General features: G+C 58.9%; 1 non-coding gene across 1 annotated transcript; it reads left to right on the top strand.

Annotated features, from left to right (window-relative positions):
* Positions 1 to 11,296: 11,296 nt before the first annotated feature.
* On the top strand, positions 11,297 to 11,415 carry LOC131873166 (5S ribosomal RNA). The gene has a single exon (XR_009371185.1). It is a non-coding gene; the product is annotated as a 5S ribosomal RNA (ribosomal RNA).
* The last annotated feature ends 877 nt before the right edge of the window (positions 11,416 to 12,292 follow it).

Here is a 12,292-nt window from a genome sequence, read left to right as displayed (position 1 = left end):
GGTATAGTTCCGCGGCGGCCGAGAAGACTCACCGCATAGGAATCGGGATGCGAGGCGAGGGATGCGGCGGGAAGGCCCCGACGGCTAAACGGAAGAGGCTGCAGGGCCGCCTCGGAATGGTCCAAGCATCGGATGCGATTGGGACGACTACCAGTGCCAACCCCTTATCCCGCGATGCGTCCGATACACAGATAGTTCCAAGGCGGCCGAGGAGCCTCACCGCATATCAATCGGGGTGCGAGGCGAGGGATGGGGCGGGAAGGCCCCAACGGCTAGACGGAAGAGGCTTCAGGGCCACCTCGGAATGGTCCAAGCATCGGACGCGCTTGGGGCGACTGCCAGTGCCAACCCCTTATCCCGCGATGCGTCCGATACACAGATGGTTCCAAGGCGGCCGAGGAGCCTCACCGCATAGCAATCGGGGGTGCGAGGCGAGGGATGGGGCGGGAAGGCCCCAACGGCTAGACGGAAGAGGCTTCAGGGCCGCCTAGGAATGGTCCAAGCATCGGACACGCTTGGGGCGACTACCAGTGACAGCCCCCTATCCCGCGATGCGTCCGATACGAAGATGGTTCCAAGGCGGCCGAGGAGCCTCACCGCATAGCAATCGGGGTGCGAGGTGGGGGATGCGGCGAGATGGCCCCAACGGCTAGACGGAAGAGGCCACAGGGCCGCGTCGGAATAGTCCAAGCATCGGACGCGCTTGGGGCGACTACCAGTGACAACCCCTTATCCCGCGATGCGTCCGATACGAAGATAGTTCCAAGGCGGCCGAGGAGCCTCACCGCATAGCAATCGGGGTGCGAGGTGGGGGATGCGGCGAGATGGCCCCAACGGCTAGACGGAAGAGGCTGCAGGGCCGCCTCGGAATAGTCCAAGCATCGGACGCGCTTGGGGCCACTACCAGTGACAACCCCTTATCCCGCGATGCGTCCGATACGAAGATAGTTCCAAGGCGGCCGAAGAGCCTCACCGCATAGCAATCGGGGTGCGAGGTGGGGGATGCGGCGAGATGGCCCCAACGGCTAGACGGAAGAGGCCACAGGGCCGCCTCGGAATAGTCCAAGCATCGGACGCGCTTGGGGCGACTACCAGTGACAACCCCTTATCCCGCGATGCGTCCGATACGAAGATAGTTCCCAGGCGGCCGAGGAGCCTCACCGCATAGCAATCGGGGTGCGAGGCGAGGGATGCGGCGAGATGGCCCCAAAGGCTAGACGGAAGAGGCTGCAGGGCTGCCTCGGAATAGTCCAAGCATCGGACGCGCTTGGGGCGACTACCACTGCCAACCCCTTATCCCGCGATGCGTCCGATACACAGATAGTTCCGAGGCGGCCGAGGAGGTGGGGGATGCAGCGAGATGGCCCCAACGGCTAGACGGAAGAGGCTGCAGGGCCGCCTCGGAATAGTCCAAGCATCGGACGCGCTTGGGGCGACTACCAGTGACAACCCCTTATCCCGCGATGCGTCCGATACACAGATAGTTCCGAGGCGGCCAAGGAGCCTCACCGCATAGCAATCGTGGTGCGAGGTGGGGGATGCGGCGAGATGGCCCCAACGGCTAGACGGAAGAGGCTGCAGGGCCGCCTCGGAATGGTCCAAGCATCGGATGCGCTTGGGGCGACTACCACTGCCAACCCCTTATCCCGCGATGCGTCCGATACACAGATAGTTCCAAGGCGGCCGAGGAGCCTCACAGCATAGCAATCAGGGTGCGAGGCGAGGGATGCGGCGAGAAAGCCCCAACGGCTAGAGGGAAGAGGCTTCAGGTCCGCCTCGGAATGGTCCAAGCATCGGACGCGCTTGGGGCGACTACCAGTGACAACCCCTTATCCCGCGACGCGTCCGATACACAGATAGTTCCAAGGCGGCCGAGGAGCCTCACCGCATAGCAATCGGGGTGCGAGGCGAGGGATGCGGCGAGAAGGACCCAACGGCTACACGGAAGAGGCTTCGGGGCCGCCTCGGAATGGTCCAAGCATCGGACGCGCTTGGGGCGACTACCAGTGACAACCCCTTATCCCACGACGCGTCCGATACACAGATAGTTCCAAGGCGGCCGAGGAGCCTCACCGCATAGCAATCGGGGTGCGAGGCGAGGGATGCGGCGAGAACGACCCAACGGCTACACGGAAGAGGCTTCGGGGCCGCCTCGGAATGGTCCAAGCATCGGACGCGCTTGGGGCGACTACCAGTGACAACCCCTTATCCCGCGACGCGTCCGATACACAGATAGTTCCAAGGCGGCCGAGGAGCCTCACCGCATAGCAATCGGGGTGCGAGGCGAGGGATGCGGCGAGAAGGACCCAACGGCTAGACGGAAGAGGCTTCGGGTCCGCCTCGGAATGGTCCAAGCATCGGACGCGCTTGGGGCGACTACCAGTGACAACCCCTTATCCCGCGACGCGTCCGATACACAGATAGTTCCAAGGCGGCCGAGGAGCCTCACCGCATAGCAATCGGGGTGCGAGGCGAGGGATGCGGCGAGAAGGACCCAACGGCTAGACGGAAGAGGCTTCGGGTCCGCCTCGGAATGGTCCAAGCATCGGACGCGCTTGGGGCGACTACCAGTGACAACCCCTTATCCCGCGACGCGTCCGATACACAGATAGTTCCAAGGCGGCCGAGGAGCCTCACCGCATAGCAATCGGGGTGCGAGGCGAGGGATGCGGCGAGAAGGACCCAACGGCTAGACGGAAGAGGCTTCGGGTCCGCCTCGGAATGGTCCAAGCATCGGACGCGCTTGGGGCGACTACCAGTGACAACCCCTTATCCCGCGACGCGTCCGATACACAGATAGTTCCGAGGCGGCCGAGGAGCCTCACCGCATAGCAATCGGGGTGCGAGGCGAAGGATGCGGCGAGAAGGACCCAACGGCTAGACGGAAGAGGCTTCGGGTCCGCCTCGGAATGGTCCAAGCATCGGACGCGCTTGGGGCGACTACCAGTGACAACCCCTTATCCCGCGACGCGTCCGATACACAGATAGTTCCAAGGCGGCCGAGGAGCCTCACCGCATAGCAATCGGGGTGCGAGGCGAGGGATGCGGCGAGAAGGACCCAACGGCTAGACGGAAGAGGCTTCAGGGCCGCCTCGGAATGGTCCAAGCATCGAACGCGCTTGGGGCGACTACCAGTGACAACCCCTTATCCCGCGACGCGTCCGATACACAGATAGTTCCGAGGCGGCCGAGGAGCCTCACCGCATAGCAATCGGGGTGCGAGGCGAGGGATGCGGCGAGAAGGACCCAACGGCTAGACGGAAGAGGCTTCAGGGCCGCCTCGGAATGGTCCAAGCATCGGACGCGCTTGGGGCGACTACCAGTGACAACCCCTTATCCCGCGACGCGTCCGATACACAGATAGTTCCGAGGCGGCCGAGGAGCCTCACCGCATAGCAATCGGGGTGCGAGGCGAGGGATGCGGCGAGAAGGACCCAACGGCTAGACGGAAGAGGCTTCAGGGCCGCCTCGGAATGGTCCAAGCATCGGACGCGCTTGGGGCGACTACCAATGACAACCCCTTATCCCGCGACGCGTCCGATACACAGATAGTTCCGAGGCGGCCGAGGAGCCTCACCGCATAGCAATCGGGGTGCGAGGCGAGGGATGCGGCGAGAAGGACCCAACGGCTAGACGGAAGAGGCTTCAGGGCCGCCTCGGAATGGTCCAAGCATCGGACGCGCTTGGGGCGACTACCAGTGACAACCCCTTATCCCGCGACGCGTCCGATACACAGATAGTTCCGAGGCGGCCGAGGAGCCTCACCGCATAGCAATCGGGGTGCGAGGCGAGGGATGCGGCGAGAAGGACCCAACGGCTAGACGGAAGAGGCTTCAGGGCCGCCTCGGAATGGTCCAAGCATCGGACGCGCTTGGGGCGACTACCGTTGCCAACCCCTTATCCCGCGATGCGTCTGATACACAGATAGTTCCGAGGCGGCCGAGGAGCCTCACCGCATAGCAATCGGGTTGCGAGGCAGATTATTGGGAAGGGAACCCCCTGGGATGCGGCTCAAGCAGTGCCCAAAGGGACTGGAATGCGGAATCACATCGAGAGACCCAAATGCTATACGAGGGCTCAAATCGAATTATCGATTTGGCCACGACATGGACGCATCGGAACGACTACCTTTGCCGAACCACTCGCAATTGCATCCATACCGAAACCAATAGACATTTCCGTTAGAGCCCTCGCATAGCATTCGGGAATCTCGCATGCCCCTCTAAATCGACCAATGCTGGCGCTCAATGAAAATCCGAGCGCTACCACCGTTCGAGCGCCAGCATTGGTCGAGTTAGAGGGGCACGGGGGAGAATGCTCCAGTCAACACCTCCCCTATATAAGTTATTTGTCCGATTCTCGCACAACCGTAGTCTGCCTCGTCGAATCAAACAACGGTCCCAGATTCCGACTTCCGTTCCGTAGAGACCCAAAAGCTAGATGGAGGCTCGCAAGAAAGAGAGTCGGCGCATAGCAATCGGGTTTCTCGAACGTTTAGGGACCGAGCTCACTTGCGGATAGGGCAAAATCCGCCAAGCAACCCAAAAGCTAGACGGGGGCTCGAATCGAATCGCCTAGGCGGCCACAACAACGACGTGTTGGATCGACTACCAGTGCCAAACCATTCAGCAAGACTAGTCTGTGTCGAGGCCGGATAGAGATTCTCAGAGAGCGCCCGCATAGCATTTAGGAGACCTGCCGCGTCCCTCACACTCGACAAATGGTGGTGCACGTTTATAAATCCGAGCGATCCCAACCCTTTCAAGCACCAACATCGGTCGAGATAGAGGGGCACGGAGGGGGCTGCGTGAGACAACACAGTCCCCTATATAAGTTATTTGTCCGATTCTCACACATCCGAAGAATGGTCATCAAATCGGACAACAGCCCAAACTTCCGACTTCCGTCCCAGAAAGCCCAAGAGCTATCTAAAACGTTCATGGCCGGAACTCGATCGCGGCTATACCAGTCCGCCAAGCAACCCAAAAGCTAGACTGGAGCTCTAGTCGAATCACCTCTGTGGCCATTGCAAGGACGTGTTGGAGCGACTACCATTGCCGAACCATTCCGCAGGTCGAGTCCATACCAAGGCCGCATAGAGATTCACGATGAGCTCCTGCATAGCAATCAGGAGACTTGCCGTGTCCATCACAATCGATAAATCCTGGTGCAAGATTTTTGCATCCGAGCGCTCCAACCAGTCGAGCACCAGCATCAATCGACATAAACGGGCACGGGGGGAGGATGCTCGAGAACACTACCTCCCCTATATAAGTTATTTGTCCGATTCTCAAGCAGCCGAAGTCTGGTCATCGAATCGGGTCAAAGACCACAACTTCCGACTTTACCCACAATGCAAGTCATCGAATCGAACATCGGCCCCCGAGTCGGACTCCATGCGTATGTCAGGTCATCGGACCCAAATTCCGCCTTCCTGCGCATGGCGGGCCATCAATATCAACTCGGTCATCGGACCCAAACTCCGCCTTTTTGCGTATGGCACGCCTTCAAATCGGTCATCGGACCCAAATTCCGCCTTCCTGTGCATGGCGGGCCATCAACATCAACTCGGTCATCGGACCCAAATTCCGCCTTTCTGCGCATGGCACGCCATCAACTCGGTCATCGGACCCAAATTCCGCCTTCCTGCGCATGGCAGGTCATCGGACACAAATTCAGACCTCGCCAATATGCCTACGTATCGAATCGGTCATCGGACCCAACTTCCGACTTCATCCATACTGTAGGGTCTTTGAGGTTGGCGCGGTGCGCTCAACCCAGGGAGTCGACCCATCGAAGCATACACCTCCCCTATATAAGCTATTTGTCCGATTCCCACACCTGTGTAGTTTGCACCTCTGACCAGGACATCGACCCCAACTTCCGAACTCGACTGCAACGACGGCACCAGCGCCTTGGTGCGCACCTTGCGACGCACAGTCCCAACATTCGCCTTCCTGCACATGGCAGGTCATCGGACCCAAATTCCGACCTCGCGAGTATGCCTACATATCGAATCGGTCATCGGACCCAACTTCCGACTTCATCCATACCGTAGGGTCTTTGAGGTTGGCGCGGTGCGCTCAACCCGGGGAGTCGACCCAACGAAGCATACACCTCCCCTATATAAGCTATTTGTCCGATTCCCACACCTGTGTAGTTTGCACCTCCGATCAAGACATCGACCCCAACTTCCGAACTCGCCTCCAACGACCGAACCAGCGCCTTGGTGCGCACCTTGCAACGCACAGTGCCAACATTCGCCTTCCTGCACGTGGCAGGTCATCGGACCCAAATTCCGACCTCGCGAGTATGCCTACATATCGAATCGGTCATCGGACCCAACTTCCGACTTCATCCATACCGTAGGGTCTTTGAGGTTGGCGCGGTGCGCTCAACCCGGGGAGTCGACCCAACGAAGCATACACCTCCCCTATATAAGCTATTTGTCCGATTCCCACACCTGTGTAGCTTGCACCTCCGATCAGGACATCGACCCCAACTTCCGAACTCGACTAAAAAGACCGCACCAGCGCCTTGGTGTGCACCTTGCAACGCACAGTGTCAACATTCGCCTTCCTGCACATGGCAGGTCATCGGACCCAAATTCCGACCTCATGAGCATACCTACTAATCGAATCGGTCATCGGACCCAACTTCCGACTTCATCCATACCGTAGGGTCTTTGAGGTTGGCGCGGTGCGCTCAACCTGGGGAGTCGACCCATCGAAGCATACACCTCCCCTATATAAGCTATTTGTCCGATTCCGACACCTGTGTAGTTTGCACCTCCGCTCAGGACATCGACCCCAACTTCCGAACTCGCCTGCAACGACCGAACCAGCGCCTTGGTGCGCACCAAAAGTGCGCACTTTTGGAGGGCACTTTTGTGCGCTCCAAAGGTGCGCACTTTTGGAGGGCACTTTTCTGCGCTCCAAAGGTGCGCACTTTTGGAGGGCACTTTTTGGAGGGCACTTTTCTGCGCTCCAAAGGTGCGCACTTTTGGAGGGCACTTTTTGGAGGGCACTTTTCTGCGCTCCAAAGGTGCGCACTTTTGGAGGGCACTTTTTGGAGGGCACTTTTCTGCGCTCCAAAGGTGCGCACTTTTGGAGGGCACTTTTTGGAGGGCACTTTTCTGCGCTCCAAAGGTGCGCACTTTTGGAGGGCACTTTTTGGAGGGCACTTTTCTGCGCTCCAAAGGTGCGCACTTTTGGAGGGCACTTTTTGGAGGGCACTTTTCTGCGCTCCAAAGGTGCGCACTTTTGGAGGGCACTTTTTGGAGGGCACTTTTCTGCGCTCCAAAGGTGCGCACTTTTGGAGGGCACTTTTTGGAGGGCACTTTTCTGCGCTCCAAAGGTGCGCACTTTTGGAGGGCACTTTTTGGAGGGCACTTTTCTGCGCTCCAAAGGTGCGCACTTTTGGAGGGCACTTTTTGGAGGGCACTTTTCTGCGCTCCAAAGGTGCGCACTTTTGGAGGGCACTTTTTGGAGGGCACTTTTCTGCGCTCCAAAGGTGCGCACTTTTGGAGGGCACTTTTGTGCACTCCAAAGGTGCGCACTTTTGGAGGGCACTTTTCCTGTGCTCCAAAGGTGCACACCTAGGTGAGCACCTTCGACCACACCTTGTAGCACACCAAACTCTGACTTTCGACTTCATCCGCAATGCAGGGTCTTTGAGGTTGGCGCAATGCGCACAACCAGGGGAGTCGACCCATCAAACCCAACACCTCCCCTATATAAGCTATTTGTCTGATTCTCATACATGCGTAGCCTGCAGGAGCAATTAGGACATCGACCCCAACTTTCGGCTTCTAAACGAAAACAAGGTCTTTGAGGTTGGTGTAATGCGAACAACTAGGGGAGTCAACCCATCAAACCCAACACCTCCCCTATATAAGCTATTTGTCTGATTCTCATACATGTGTAGTCTACAGGAGCAATTAGGACATCGACCCCAACTTTTGACTTCTTAACGAAAACAAGGTCTTTGAGGTTGACGTAATGCGCACAACCAGGGGAGTCGACCCATCAAACCCAACACCTCCCCTATATAAGCTATTTGTCCGATTCTCATACATGTGTAGCCTGCAGGAGCCATTAGGACATTGACCCCAACTTTTGACTTCTTAACGAAAACAAGGTCTTTGAGGTTGGCGTAATGCGCACAACCAAGGGAGTTGACCCATCAAACCCAACACCTCCCCTATATAAGCTATTTGTCTGATTCTCATACATGTGTAGCCTGCAACAACGATTAGGACATCCACCCCAACTTCTGAATTCGTCTGCGTTGACCGCACCAAAGGTGCACGCCTTGGTGCTCACCAAAATCCGACTTCCGACTTCTTCTGCTATGCGGGGTCTTTGAGGTTGGCGCAGTGCGCACAACCAGGGGAGTCAACCCACCGAATGCAACACCTCCCCTATATAAGCTATTTGTCTGATTCTCATACATGCGTAGACTGCAGCAATGATTAGGACATCCACCCCAACTTTTGACTTCTTAAACAAGACAGGGTCTTTGAAGTTGGTGCAGTGCACACAACCAGGGGAGTCGACCCATCAAACGCAACACCTCCCCTATATAAAGCTATTTGTCCGATTCTCATACGTGTAGTCTGCAGCAGCGATTAGGACATCGACCCCAACTTCCGAATTCGTTTGCATTGACCGCACCAAAGGTGCACGCCTTGGTGTGCACCCTGGAGTGCACTTTGGTGCTCACCTCGGTGCACACTTTGGTGTGCACCTCGGTGTGCACCAAAGGTGCGCACCTTGGAGCGCACCAAAGGTGTACACTTTGGAGCGCACCACATAGGGTCTTTGAGAGGTTGGCGCAGTGCGCACACCAAGGTGGGTGTTGAGGTGCGTGCCGAGGTGGGTGGGTGCTAGGGTGCGCTCCATGGTGGGTGCCAGGGTGGGTGCGTGCTAGGGTGGATTCCAAAGAGGGTCATAGGGTGGGTGCCAAGGTGGGTTGGTGATATAGTGGGTTCAAAGGTGGGTACTAGGGTGGGTTCCAAGGTGGGTCACAAGTTGGGTGCCAGGATGCGTGGGTGTTAGGTTGGGTGCCAAGGTGGGCTCCTGCGTGGGTGGGTGCTAGGGTGGGTTTCAAGGTGGACGCGAGGGCGGGTGCCAAGGTGGGTAACAAGTTGGGTGTTAGGATGGGTGAGTGCTAGAGTGGGTGCCAAGGTGGGTGGGTGCTAAGGTGGATGCCAAGGTGGTTCACAGGGTGGGTGGGTTCTAGGGTGAGTTCCAAGGTGGGTCACAGGTTCAGTGCTAGGGTGGGTGTCAAGGCGGGTGTCGAGGTGCCTGGGTGCTAGGGTGTGGATGCCAATGTGGGTCATAGGGTGGGTACTAGGGTGGGCTGCAATGTGGGTGCCAAGGTGGGTAACATGCTCGGTGGGTTCTAAATTGGGTGCCAGGGTGGGTGTGCACCCACCTTGCCCGAGGTGGGTGCCAAGGTGCCAGTGTGGGTGGGTGCTAAGGTGGATGCCAAGGTGGGTGAGAAGGTGGGTGATAGGTTGAGTGGTAGGATGGGTGGGTGCCAAGATGGGTCACAGGGTGGGTGCAAGGGTGGGTAGGTGCTAGGGTTGGTGTCAGGGTGGGTGGGTGCTAGGTTGGGTTCCAAGGTGGGTGCGAGGGTGAGTGTCAAGGTGGGTCACAGGTTAGGTGCTAGGATGGGTGAGTGCTAGGGTGCAAAGGTGCCAGGGTGGGTGCTAGGATGGGTCGATGCTAGGGTGAGTGGCAAGGTGGGTCCACAAGTGTCAAGGTGGGTGCCGAGGTGGGTGCCAAGTCGGCGACTGCTATGGTGGATGCCAAGGTGGGTCACGGGGTGGGTGCCAAGTTGCTAGGTTGGGTTCCAAGGTGGGTGCCAACGTGGGTGCTAGGGTGCGTGGGTTAAAGGGTGTGTCACAACGTGGGTGCCAGGATGGGTGCGCACCCACACTGGCCAAGACGGGTGCGGGTGCAAGGTTGGGTTCCAAGCCCGGTCACAGGCTGGGTGCTAGGATGGGTGGGTGCCAAGGTGGGCACCAGGGTGGGTGCACCCACCCTGGCCAAGGTGGGTCACGGGGTGGGTCCTAGGGTGGGTAACGGGGTGGGTACTAAGGTGCGTGCCAAGGTGGGTCATAGGGTGGGTGCCAAGGTGGGCACCAGGGTGGGTGTGCACCAACCCTAGCCAGGGTAGGTCACGGGGTGGTTGTCGGGGTGGGCGTCAAGGAGCCAAGGTGGGTGGCAAGTAGCCAAGTTGCGTGCCAAGGTGGGTGTCGGGGTGGGTGCCAAGGATCCAAGGTGGGTGCCAAGGAACCAAGGTGGGTGTCTGGGTGGGTGCCGAGGTGGGAGCCAGGGTGGGTCCCAAGGTGAGTGCAAAGGTGGGTGCCAGGGTCAAGGTGAGTGCCAATGTGGGTTCCAAGGTGCCAGGGTCAGGGTGAGTGCCAATGTGGGTTCAAAGGTGCTAAGTTGGGTGCGAGGTTGGGTGCGAGGGTGGGTGGGTGCCAAGGTGTGCTAGGTGGAAGCCCGGGTGGGTCGGCATCCCATGGGTGTCGAGTTGGGTGCCTGATGGGTGCTTCTTGTCAAGTTTTAGTCGTCGGGACTCATTTCGAGCCTTAGAGGTCGTTTCTTGTCCGGTTGCCCTGTCTTCGACCTGGGAACCCAATTTTGGTCCTCGGGTCCCATTTTTTTTTGTCTCGCATCCCACTTTTGGCCTGTGGCCTTTTCGGGGTCGATTCTCGTTTTGGGCATCAGAGCATGTTTCTTCTCCTAAAACCCAATATTTGTTTATTAAGTCTCGGAACACATTTTTGTTCTCGTGGACCCATCATGGGTCTTGGAACGCATTTGTGGTCCTTGGGTCCCATTTTGCATCCCGAAACTTGTGTTTTGGTGCTTGATCCCTATTTTGGGTGCCCACCTTGCACCAAGTGCGCACCCGGGGCAAACCGAGCGCCTTGGTGCACCGGGGCAAGATCGAGCGTGCACCCGAGGCGCCCCGAACATGCACCAAGGTGCACTCGGCCCACATGTGAGCGCAGGTCGTTGCGCCCGAGGTGGTGTGTGGGCACCGCGTTGCAGACGGGACACTGCACGCACACGACGCCCCCTCCAGGTGCACGCACGTAGGCCGGGCCGGGTGCACACCCGACGCCCTAGCAAGGTGCGCGCACCCGGGCAGGGCTCACACTTGGCGAACGGGGCGCACTTCGCGAGGGAGGGTGTGCACCTCGACGGGGGTGGGTGGCCGGGGTGGATTCGCACGTGGGTCGCGGTTTGCTAAGTACACACTGCGACAAGCTCATAACGGGTGCGATCATACCAGCGTTAGTGCACCGGATCCCATCAGAACTCCGCAGTTAAGCGCGCTTGGGCCGGAGTAGTACTGGGATGGGTGACCTCCCGGGAAGTCCCGGTGTTGCACCCTTTTTTAGTTTTTCGCCGGGCGTCGCAATGCTATTTGAATAAACCTTTTGCCCGTTTGCGTTCTCGTCGGGGCCGGGCCGGGCCGGGGTGCGCTGCCCGCACTACCGCGCGCGCGGGGGCGACACCGAGCGCGCACCCGAGGCGCCCCGAGCACACAGGCCACGGTGCAACCCGGGCGTTGTGCGCGCACCCCGGTGCGCCCGAGGTGCTGCGCGCGCACCCAGGTGAAATCGGTGTGCACCTCGGCCAGTGCGCGCTCGGTCGAGTCGCGCACGTTGGCCAAGGTGCACGGTGATGTTTCTTACTCTAAGGTTCCGCACCAGACGCCCGGGACAGGTGAGCGAAGCTGGGCGGGGCCGGGTGCGCGGCCGGGGCAGGTGCACGCAGCTGGAGAGAGCTTTGGAGCACACTTCGGAGCGCACCAATGATGCGCTCCATTCAAAAGTTTCCTGAAAAGGCAAAAAAAGTTGAGATTATAGAATTTCCCACTTGAGAGATTGTAAAAAAAAAAAATTTAAAATGAAGGAAACGCGGGTGCCAAGGTGTGCGCAGCCCAGCCAAGGTGTGCGCACCAAGGCGCCCACCCTGGCGAAGGTGCACGCAAGGTGCGCACCCGAGGCAAACCGGACAATTAACCCAACTTTCGACTTCGCGCGCACCTTGGAGCGCACTTCGGAGCGCTCCTTGGTGCGCACCAATCTTGGGCACCTCGGAGTGCACCATGGCGCCCACCAAGGTGCGCACCCGGGGCAAACCGAGCTCCGACTTCGTGCGCACCTTGGAGCGCACGAAAGGTGCGCACCATGGCGCCCACCAAGGTGCGCAGCCCAGCCAAGGCGTGCGCATCAAGGTGCGCACCCTGGCGAAGGTGCGCACCC

Source organism: Cryptomeria japonica, unplaced genomic scaffold (assembly GCF_030272615.1).
Source record: "Cryptomeria japonica unplaced genomic scaffold, Sugi_1.0 HiC_scaffold_1140, whole genome shotgun sequence".
Lineage (NCBI taxonomy): Eukaryota > Viridiplantae > Streptophyta > Pinopsida > Cupressales > Cupressaceae > Cryptomeria > Cryptomeria japonica.
This window is presented reverse-complemented; position numbering and strand designations above follow the sequence as displayed.